This window comes from Opisthocomus hoazin, chromosome 1 (genome assembly GCF_030867145.1).
Source record: "Opisthocomus hoazin isolate bOpiHoa1 chromosome 1, bOpiHoa1.hap1, whole genome shotgun sequence".
In the NCBI taxonomy this organism is placed as follows: Eukaryota; Metazoa; Chordata; class Aves; order Opisthocomiformes; family Opisthocomidae; genus Opisthocomus; species Opisthocomus hoazin.
Window position 1 is genome coordinate 67,491,578 of NC_134414.1, and position 12,242 is coordinate 67,503,819.

Here is a 12,242-nt window from a genome sequence, read left to right on the forward strand (position 1 = left end):
CACATATTTAGAGAGGTCAATACCAGAAAACCTCAATCAAACTGAAACAAAAAGCCACAGTTCCATGTTATTTCTTGCTATAAGTCTGTTCTTTAAATAGTGCATCTCATACTGAATCTACTTCAGAAGAAGTTTGAACATTTCATCACATAATTTAAAGATGACTGACACGCAACTACAAGTGCTACACCAAAGGAAAATATGCAATAGAGATACAGTTGAAACTTTGCTTTTTAATGTATTGAGCAGTATTTGAATTTTTTTGTAAAAGAAAAACAAAAACAAAAAGAGGATTAACTTACAAAATAGTAACCCAACAGTAGAAAAGTCAGATTTTATATCTTTCTTTTGCTTTTAAACAGATTGCTTCCAGAGGTCCAGTTTCCTTTTACTTAATTTACTTACGTAACCTTAACCTGTTACTTCTGAGCCTAGTCATCTTAGGAAATTGAGTTGTCCGTGGGGAAAAACAGGTATGTTCAATAAACAGAGACGTTTATCATCCTCTGGAAGTATCTGCCTCCCTATATTCATTTTTTAACAGAAAGAGAATAAAATCTTTAGGCATACCATATAACTATCTAAGAGTAGGAGAATAAATGCATCTTTAGTGAAATTTCTGGTGTAATCATTACCTGCCCACCAGCATGCATTAAATGCAAATGGTACTCATGAAGGAGTAATTACTTGCCGATCCAAGTTTATTGCTTGTAACATTCATAACCTTATAAGAACTGTAAAGAGAAAGCAGTATGCAATGAAATAGCTTTTCAGGAAATTGTCTTCTCCTCTTTTTCCTTGTCCTGGATATTCAGGAAAAAAAATTCTTGTTGCAGCAACAAGTACCTAGGCCAACAAAAAAGTTTTCAGAATTCTGCTGAACTCTTACTGAACTCTTCGATGACTATGCATAAGGAAGAGGGAACATGTTTCAGCCCTAGCTGTACAGGAGTTGGAAGATATTTTCAGAACTGCATGTGAGAAGAGAGGATCTTGATTCGATGAGAAATTACATTTTGGATACTTGTACACCTTTTTGGATCTAAGTACTGTGGCTTAATGTCTAGTATTTATGGCATTCCAATGCCCCGCAAACCTCAAATAACTAAAAGAAACAGTGGTGGGATTTCTTTGTTGGTTTTTTTTCCGTTGAGGGAAGGGGTGCTGGTGGTGTGGGGATGCGTGTAAGTGTGTATTTTTTATTCTGGCAGGATCTGAAATGTCTTGAATCTGCCTCTGAAAGCTCCTAATGAACTGTCCTGGTTCTGTAGTCTTATCTTTGTAAAGGCAAGGCCTACTGTTCCGCAAAGTGGGACTTTGTTAATGGAAACTCTGAAAAGACCTATATGCAGAGTTTACTTGTGAGGATCCAGTTTCACCATACAGAATTAAATTTGCATCCCCCAAAGGTTCAGAAAGAACAGATGTCATTGTGTATTGTTAATGAGTTTATGAATGACACAATTATTATGGCTTATCCATCACCTCTGTTTTCAAAACACTAAGTTCTCTTTTTCTCCTCACAACTTGGTTTCAGCCTGTAGGATTAGTTAAGGTTTAAGATATAAAATCTTCCACTTGTCTTAACCTATTTCCAGGCACTATATTAATACAAATAATAAATAATAATAAGGAAAAGCTGTGAAGATGAGTTAGGCTGAAGACTTTTAAAGTTAATATGAGATAGGCTGAAGACTTTTAAAGTTAATCTGTCTGGCTTTGTATTATTGTGAAGATAATAAGGTGTACATTGGTGATCACTAGAAAACAGCTCAGATCTGCTCTGGGATCTTTTGTGGCAAAAATAGAAGTATGGAACATAATGGCGTCACCTGAAATAAATTAGGGATAACAACAAAGTACCTCGGAGTAAAAAGACTGTGTTCAACCACTTCTTTATTAATGCAGTGCAATTGCAGTGCAGAATAACGCCACAAATGACATCAGATTAATAAAACAAAAAAAAATTAAACATCATTTATGTATTACAAACTACTTTATGATCACAATTCAAATAGAAATTCTATATGTCAGAGGAAGGAACTTGTGTTCCAGTAGCTTCTGGAACAAAATGCTGAAACAAGGTATACAAGAAGAGAAGGCTGTGAGGGGACCTAATAAATGTTTACAAATATCTCAAGAGTGGATGTCAAGAGGATGGGGCCAGACTCTTTTCAGTGGTGCCCAGCGACAGGACAGGGGGCAACGGGCACAAACTGAAGCACAGGGAGTTCCATCTGAATATGAGGGAGAACTTCTTCCCTCTGAGGGTGATGGAGCACTGGAACAGGCTGCCCAGGGAGGTAGTGGAGTCTCCTTCTCTGGAGATATTCAAGACCCTGCCTGGACAAGGTCTTGTGAAGCCTGCTGAAGGCGACCCTCCTTTGGCAGTGGGGTTGGACTAGATGACCCACAGAGGTCCCTTCCAACCCCTACTATTCTGTGATTCTGTGATTCTGTACATCTGGTCTGAGTATCTGTGGAGCAAACCTAAAGTTCGCTTCTTTTCCTTCTGATTTAGAGCCTGTTAAGGAAATGTGGTCAGCATAGCAAGTTCCATTGACTTCACTGAAACATACAAATACTAAAAAATGCTCAAATTAAGTTCAAAGAGGTCAATGAAAAGGAGAAATTTGTCAAAAGTTAACACCAATTTCAAAGAAGTGTCTACACTTTACTACAAGTGTCACAAACACAGTAGAACACCAGAATATTTCTAATGAACTATCCTTATTCTGCAAAATGAAATATTTTCTTAATATTTGTATTTTCCACTGTTTCCTTAATTGTTTTTGTTAAGGACTTAGGAACTTCTATATAGGGATTTTTGCAAACTTCAGTGTCTTCGGTTAAAGAACCCACAAGAATTGGAGTAATTTTAGAGAGAGATGAAAAATTTAATCATAGTCTCCAGTACTAATAATTGTTCCTAATTTCTAATTTAGAGTCTTCATTTCTCTTTCAGTTCTAGTCTGTAGACTCATATCTTTTTTCCTATCTTTAATGAACCTTCTTCAGAAAAAGAGAGGAAAAACTTCAATGCAAAGGAGTTACAAAAGAAATTTTCTATTCAGAAGTTGCATAGCATGGGAAGATTCATACTCATGAAGCCTACTTCCAACTTTCTGTTCCCAAGCTAAACTCCTGTTTCTGGCTCTTGAACCATGTTTTTTGAAATATATATATCCTACCATCCTCCTTGACGACATTCATTATCAGATGATTATTGCTCCTCAGCACTTAACAACAAAAAGACTCATTTTTATATTAACTCTGTAACTTACCGTGTTGCAGATAATGAGTACGCAAACCATCCACTAGCTGCAGACGCTGCAGTGCTGAAACCATGAAGTGTGTTCTTACTATAAAGGAAATGATTTTTAAAACATTCCTAGATGTGCTAAAAGAAATATAGCATTCAGATTTCAGTATATCTAACAAGGGATTTGAAATGAGTGCTGATATTGCCAAACAGCTGCTTTCAGGTGTGAAAGAACACTGACCAACCTGGAGACATTTGAATTATCTCTGACCTCTAGTTGGCAAAAAATCCCAAAGAAACAGACAAACAGACAGATAATACCAATTAATAACAAAAAAAACCCAAGACAGAATATGAAAATAGGTTCATCCAGAAGAAAAAAACATAGATGAACATGGACATGTAACATTATTGACCTATATTCCTTTTCAAAGAAACATGCAATACAGAGGGTACACAATGTTGCAAATGACCTCAGTTCTGAGGGGAAAGAAAATATTTGTAGAAGTACAAAAACAGAAGTCTTGACTTCTCCGACCTTCACAGAATCACAGAATGGTCAAGGTTGGACAGGATCTCTGGAGGTTGTCGTGTCCAATCCCGCTGCTCAAGAAGGACCACCTAGAGCCAGTTGCCTAGTACCATGTCTAGACAGATTTTAGTATCTCTAAGGAGGACCACTCAACAACGTCCCTGGACAACTGGTTCCAGTGTTCAGTCACCCTCACAGTAAAAAAGTGTTTCCTGATGTTCAGAATGAACCTCCTGTGCTTCAATTTTGCCCATTGCCTCTTGGGCACCACTGAAGAGCCTGGTGCCATCCTCTTTGCACCCTCCTTTCTGGTATTTCATAGAATCATAGAATCATAGAATCATACATTGGAAAAGACCTCTACAAGTATCAAGTCCAACCATCAACCCAACACCGCCATGCCTACTAAACCATAGTTTAACCACTTCCCTGGACAGCCTGTTCCAATGCTTGACAAGCCTTTCAGCGAAAAAATTTCTCCTCGTATCTAATCTAAACCTCCCCTGGTGCAACATGAGGCCATTACCTCTTGTCCTATTGCTAGTTAATTGGGAGAAGAGACCAACACCTGCCTCACTACAGCCTCCTTTCAGGTAGTTGTAGAGAGCAAGAAGATCCTCCTTCAGCCTCCTCTTCTCCAGACTAAACAATCCCAGCTCCCTCAGCTGCTCCTCATAAGACTTGTTCTCTAGACCCCTCACCAGCCTCGTTGCCCTTCTCTGGACGTGCTCCAGTAACTCCATGTCCTTCTTGTAGTGAGGGGCCCAGAACTGAACACAGTACTCGAGGTGCGGCCTCACCAGTGCCAAGTACAGGGGCACGACCGCCTCCCCGGTCTTTCAGCCTTTCCTTATATGTGAAGTGCTCCAGTCCCCTTCTACAGTGAGTCCATAGGTTAGACACTTTTTTGTTAAGGAATGAATTATGTATGTGCCCCATTTAGTTTTTTAAAGTACTTTCAACCACCCAGAGGATTTAGGTCTTCAATTTTTTTAAAAAATCACTCCAGCAAGGAACTTATACTTAAAAAGAAAAGAAAAAATCCTTTATATCACAGGTCTCTCAGTTATGAGTGGCAAATCTGTCACTATCTAAGACAGATTTCTTATTTTTATAGAGGAAAAAATCTTTTAAATCTGACGTCATCAGGTGTTATAATTTTAAAACATGGTAGCACTCAACATACATTTAATGGGTGATACTGTCTTGCAAATATGGAACAATGGACAAGTGCTAGAACAAATCTGAACTGGAATTCGTTCAGAGCTGGGCTAATTACAGTAGCTGAGATATATATTTTGAACTCCTCCCTCAATGACTACCTGACTTTACATTGATAGTGCAAAATCTCAGTTCCATTAGCAAAATTCCTACTAACCTCAGTAGGGACATCATTTCATCCATCAGAATGTGGGATTGTTTTTTTGGTTTGTATTGGGGTTTTTTTTCACAGGATTTGAATTCCACAATTCTCATTTGCTTTACCTGTAGGTATTACTTACCGCCGAAATGAGGCATTTGTTGTTAATACCTTCAAAATTTGGACTCCTAAACTAGAGATTAGACTTTTGAAAACAAGGCTATAAACACTTTCTGCTTCAGTATATTTTAAAAAGTTCAGATATAATATTGCATTCTACTTCAGAAAAGTTACTATACGAAAGAAAGTTTGGTATGATGACTTTCATCATACACTTGGTACACTGGAGATTTGCATTGTCATCTGGGTTTATGTCATGAAAAATAATTAATCTGAACTTTTTCTTCTCTTCCTATTTAAACCTATCTTTCGGTCTTTCACCTTCTTCTGAAATTCTATAATAAAAAATTGAAGAAATCAATAGAATATGATAGTGTAGTTTTCTCCCTGAGAGATAAAATGAACTGTTGTGCAAGTACTGAGCAGGACATAGGGGAAAAAACATAGTTAAATAAATTTTAACCAATCTCATTCCCTCTTCTTGATGTTTAAGTATGCAAACTGGCTAATGTAACAACTTGATCACAAAAGATACTTATACCATGAACTTGTTCAGAAAAATAAATGTGTCTTGCTTATACACACTGCAAGCTGAACCGAAGAAGATGACATTCATAAAGACTAGGTGCCTAGATGGTCCATTGACAGTTAATTAAGTGGCAAACACAGAAGTATCTCTGGCACTGTCAACAAAACTGCCCGTAGAGTCTGCCATGGGCTGAAATTTTGACTGCTGGAGAGAAATCTTCTGAGATTGGCATCAGTCTCTTGTGATGCTCATCTGAAAAGCAGGCCAAGTAAATTTCACAAGCTACATTTGAAAATGAAAACAAGAGTAAGGTAAGTGCTATCTGAACATGTTACTGGTAATGGGATAGGAGTTTATCATGCCTGTGCTGCCAAGGTAAATTCAGACCGGAGCAGTAGTGACCAAAGGGGACCAGCAGCTGTTACCTGCTCTCCACGTGAAATGATTTGGTAGTGTCAGAGTCTCCATCCATTTCTTGTACTCATATCAAAAGAAGCTGGTATTCTTTCCATCAGACTTGCCATCAAATTCTGGAATGAACGTATGAATGCGGTTACCTACCCATTCCTTGGGAAAGTCTTTCCAGTGAAAGATCAGTAGCATTGCATGTTGAGATTTTTACCTTTGCAGCCACCAATGTGGGACAGTTCTGCTCCCTAGAGCTGTCAGACAAACACCAAGCTGTGTTTACTCTGTTTCTCTGCTCTTGCATTTGCCGATTTTTGTTGACTACTTCTGCTTTCATTGCCCACTCTGACTTTACCCATACTGCCCTGCAAAATCTTACCCTTCCTGATCCCGTCTCTATCCAAAAGGGGAAACTATCTACATTTCTTGAGGCTCCTTCACTGCTAAAACCTCTAGACGTGTGTTCTAATATTTATTATTAAAAGAGTTCAAAGCAACTTTTGGGGGGTAGAAGTAAGCTTTGAATATATGTTTCAGATAAACTTTAACTCTTCGCAACAATTTTTTTGCCTGAAAATATGCCTGCTTTTCCAAGTCATGTAATTCCATAAGAAAGCTGAAAAAATAGATTACTACAGTTCCAAATGTAAATCTATCCAGCCTTGGTTAATTTAGTACAATTATCAAATTTGCACTTTGTCTCAGATTCATGGATAAAATCACTAAAAATTATTCAGAGAATTGAGAAGATATGAACTGGTTAATAAGTGAATTAGGGATTCCCCTGTTGAAATTTGTTTTACATAAAAGAGCAGCAATTATGAATATTTTAAAAGCAAGAACTCTTTAGGCTTCTTTAAATATTAATGTAGCAAAGAGACAACATTAAATATCAGTCAAGAACATAAAATATTTCAACTATTAAGATATGAAACTGCAACAAAACCAAACCATAACCATTGATATGAAATACCTTGTCATTTCTCATATTTTGCCATTTAATTTTTTGCATATTCAATCAGGTGTTTATTATTCTTGTCTATTTTTTCCCCTCGAAACTGCTTGTTTCGCAAGAATTTGTTCTGTTATGTAATCTTACAGAAATTAGTTGGAAAGACCAAAAAAAACGAAGGCTGAAGGTCTGAGACCAAATCACCCTTTCACTTAACTTATTATGAAGTGACTGGAAAAAAATACCAAACAGGCCGTAACTCTTTCAAAAAGAAAAGAGAAACAGCTTAAATCACATAATTTTGGTCATGAATTTGGAGAATAGAATAAATCCAACATTAAAATCTTAGAAAATGAAAAACCATCAATGCTCAGTGTTCCCAAAAGTTCTTCAAGGTGTGCAAAAGCAGCTGGTGACCCATTGCAATGGAGGTAGGTTCAGCAAGAGTTCAAATGGATACTGATGCTCTTGAGTTAGAAAACTAGGCCTCCATTCTTTCTACTGCTGCTGTGTCTGGGGGAACTCATGTAGGCAATGTGCATGTTATTAAGAAAGCCACAGCATTGGCTACTACACTAAAAGAAACAAATATGCCCCAGAACTACATCAAAAAATAATCTTCTTCCATTAAAAGTGCAGTTGTACATGGAGTTTCAACTGTTCTCAAAAGGCAATTTTTTATATCTGGCACTTTTTCGACTTCAGCTTGGATGTTGAAATGAAGGCTATTTGCTGTATTTACAATAAAAAACAGAATGCTCACAAACCTTGAGCCTATGTTGGCACATTAGTACTTAGTTTCCATCTGGAAGTACTGCAGTCAATGTATTCTAGTGATTGCAGCCAAAATAAAACAAAAATAAATCTAACAGGGAAGCCACTGATATTATTAGACACCGTACATCATTCTACGTTACTTTTTTCCTTCCAATTCTTTTACTTCCCTGTGGAATAAGAGGCAATTTAAAGCCAATAACAACTACAGAACTTGCATATAGATCTGTGCTCTGTATTTGTTTTCTCCAAAGTTAATTCTCACAGCTATCACAGTTGGGCAAAAAGGTAGACCTTTTTTCAGATAAAATATTCTTTTGTCTCCTGAAACCTAAATCAAGTAGAACATGAATTACCGAAGGAAACATTGTTAACACAGGGATGGACACAGTCAATATTCAGGCTTTAATAACTAATACAGATCATAGCTTGAACTACGCAGAATATTATCTTTTTTTCAGTTCTGACCATACCACAGCTTCAAGTACAAAGAGTTGCCTTTTAAAAACTAAACTACCAGTAAATTAAATTACATATATGATAATTTATTTTTACTGATTTTCTTTTTTTATACATATATTTAGAAAATATTCCAAATAAAGCAATGTTAAATAAAACCAGGGAAATATTTTGGTTTGACTACTTAGTTATTACACTAAAATCCTCTGCCTGGAAAAGCTGAATTCTCAGAACTACAGGCCATGTTATGATTTAGCAGGTCCTTCAGCAGGTAACCAGAGAGAAGAAATAACCCAGTAGTGAAAGCATTCATTTGGAGACTGAATTTTAAAAAGAGCAGAAGTCTGTACACTGACCAGACATAGGAGTTTACCTCAGAAGCAGTAAGCACCTGTGATTTTTTCTTCTGTTTTTTTTTTTTACCTTGTTTACTCTTCTCGATGGATGAACTATTTCAGTGAGATGTATTGTTTGTCTTCTTGCTTGCATTTATTTCTGCATGCATCTTTAAATTAAATAGAACATTTTGTTCTAAAGAGTCATTTTCTAATGGTGTAAAAAAGTTTGGTCCTTATAGGTAGTTGACAGTGTCCTTACATAACCACTCAGTTCTTAGGAGAGTATGTATCTCTGCAATTAATTTTAGAAATACCTTAAAATCCCCCAGCGGCAATTTAAAAACTCTCAGGTATACGGGTGCATACCAGATTAATTGCTTTCATGTGCTGCATCTTTTCATTTTTCTGTCATATGCTTCATTTGCACCTCTGAATCATCAAGGCAGTAATGGTCAGCACAGAGCAGAATGGGAACCAAGAACCAGCTCTTCACTCAGCAAAGAGAATTTTAAACAAGAAGGCAATCAGGATCTTTATAATATTGCTCCTATTTATGTTGTAACTCATTGTTTCATTATTGTCTTGTTTGTCAAACTCATATAAGATATGGACCCATAAATAGCTCCTGTATCATGAATTCAGTGTGTTTCCTGGAATGTCAGAAAATATTGCCAGTGAACTGAGAAGGAATAACTTCTGTAGTTCTGTTCAAAACAGAACAGCACAGTGCCGATAAGATATGAGTGATGTATGCTGATTTGTGTGGCAGTGCACAAAGGGCTAAGAAACGCTTCACTGCTGGTCTGCACAACATACGGCAAATGAAGCAATTTCTTTGGCTTGCAGCTGCACTTCAGTGCCTTCTTAGAGCAATTTGCTTGGCCTGGGTTTGTGCTGCTTGAGAGGGGCTGTGGTGACTTACAGCTGCTGTTCCTTCCTTTCAGCATGCTTGGCAGAAAGCTTCAAGGGGACCCGTTTGACAGAACTATGCATAGGATGAAAACGTAATACGGAGGAGAACGTAAGCGGGAAATGGAAGGTAGGTGGAAGAGGAGTGACGTTAATATGGTGGAAAAAATGAAAGGTAGGAGTCTTGGGACACTGCTGTTAAGAAACAATAATAATCAAAATTTTGGAAGCTCAGTTGCTTGTTTGAATTGCTCCCCTATGCATCAGCTGATGAGAGGCTGCCAATATGCTGTAACACTACACAGTTCCCACTCCTTGTTCTGCATCCTAGTGCTACCAGTAGGCCAGAAGCATGCTTAGAAACTGTGTGAGAAGAGAGTGTTGCCTTCTCTCATCTCATTTACTCACCCCGCACACATGGACTGTTGTTTACATCACTTTTTAATCCAGACATCTTTGCTGAAACAAATGTTTTCTGGCTCTTCATATCACTTGAGATATCAGTAACACTATGGAGTTCAAATAATGGTTTTCAATGGTTTCTAAGAAGATTTTTTTTTCTCCTCAGCAAGTTAAATTTATGGTTGAAGAGAAAAATGTGATTATGTTGGACTGAAGACACAGGGATGTGAGGGGTAGGAATCATTAGCATTCTTACCTTAATCCAGCTTTCATTCCCAAAATGGATCCTGAGATGTGTCTTCTTTTGCTTTTGTTGAGATAATGTGTTTTTAGTTTTTTTTATCTCACAGGTCATTTTCTGTTACTTGTATGCTGCTTAACAGAAATACATCAAATTCTTAGCAGAGGCAGTCAGTGAATAAAACAAAGGTCTAAATGCTAATATGAATAATGAAATTTCCATGCTGGCACACAAAGAAAAGAGTAAAAATTGCTAAGGCATAAGGAAATAAATTATATTTCATTAAAATCTCCCTACTGAACAGATATTATGTACAAATATATTTTCTAAAATATATCTGTGTGTATTTTCATTCACGAACTAAAAACTTAAGATGCCAATTTTATATTCGTGTGTATATAAAAAAGTATATCTGGAAGCACTCTTATTATACTTTTATTATACAAAGTCATTTAGTTGCAAAGGACAATAAGGATATTGTTCAGGAAATGAACAAACACATAAAGAATTTGTTTACTTTCAAAGTCAGCTGCAAAACTATCTTATCTTTATGTTGGGTTGAGTTGAAAAATATATAAGTTGACAAAACCAATATTCAGACTGTATTTTAAGTAATTTTATTTTTTTTATATTCAAATATTTGTTCATAGACTATCCACTTAACCTTTTCCTATCTTGCAATTTCAGTTCCTCTTCTTGTGAATGGGAAGGAGACTGACAACTGGAATTGGGAGAAGAAAATGAAACTTTTTTTTCCAGTTTTATTAATTCAACCTTCTCTTTTTGCTGTTTCCCAGGGTGCTAGGAAAAAAAAGATGTCTCACTTGACTAAAGTGGGAAGAGAGCCAGACTGGAATGGGAGAAGAAAGGGAGATAAGGGTAAGGAATACTGATGGAAGCAGAGGTGGTGCCTGGGAATGAGGTAGGGGAAGTGTGGGAATTCAAATCTGAGAGGGAAAGTTTGAAGAAAATGATGATGTATTTGGAGAGGGAAGAGAGTTTGCCGGGATTTGGGGGGAATGTCAAAATTAGAATGGTACAGCTGGGAGTTACATGCGGAAAGTCTTGAAATAAGTGAATATGACAATGTGATAGCATGCAGTGATAAACGAGACTATATTAGCAAACACGAGGATACAGGCGCACTACTCAAGCTTAAGCTGAGCAAGATACAAGCACCATCCAAGACAAAGTAATTATTTGTATGTTTGTTCTTCACCAGTTTTGTAAGGTAGAACATGTAACCTCACTGAAAAAAAATAACACTTTTCAGTCTTATTTTTATAATTATGTATAAATGTATTTAATTATTAAAAAATTACTTCTATAAATATTTAGATATAATTGATCTGGATTTTGTTGGAAAAAATGTTTTATACTAATTTTCATCTGTTCTACATGTATTTCTAAATTTCAAGAGGTGAAAATTACACAGCAAGTTGGAGAATATATAAAATGTCCTTGCTTCTGTCACGAGTGAGTAGTTAGGTCACTTGCATCATCTTCAAAAGTATCTGTAAGAAGTGATTTTAAACAGGAGTTTATAAAACATGATTTAACAAAAAAGTTTGTTGGCAAGGTTCACTCTATTACTTATTGAATGAACGGAATACAAATTTGAAGTAGGATTAAGATAAAATTATTTATGCAGAGATTGAGGAAAGATATAAGGGGTAAGGGAGGCCCTCCCATTGAATCTCAAGGTTTAGAGAGGGCCCCCTTGCTTTCTAAACTCCTTCTCATAGAGGACCCCAGGTGTGCCTGAATCCAGACTTGACCTCAGACCGTTGCGGCTTATGTCTAAATGATATGTCTAGCAGCAGTTTAAGGTTTGTTCACTGTTAGAGAGAGACAATCACAGGAATTTAGCAGCGATTAAATATTCATTAGTAAGGTGAGTAAATAGGATTAACTACAGCCACAATAGCAGAATATTGTGGTTCAAATGTATTCACA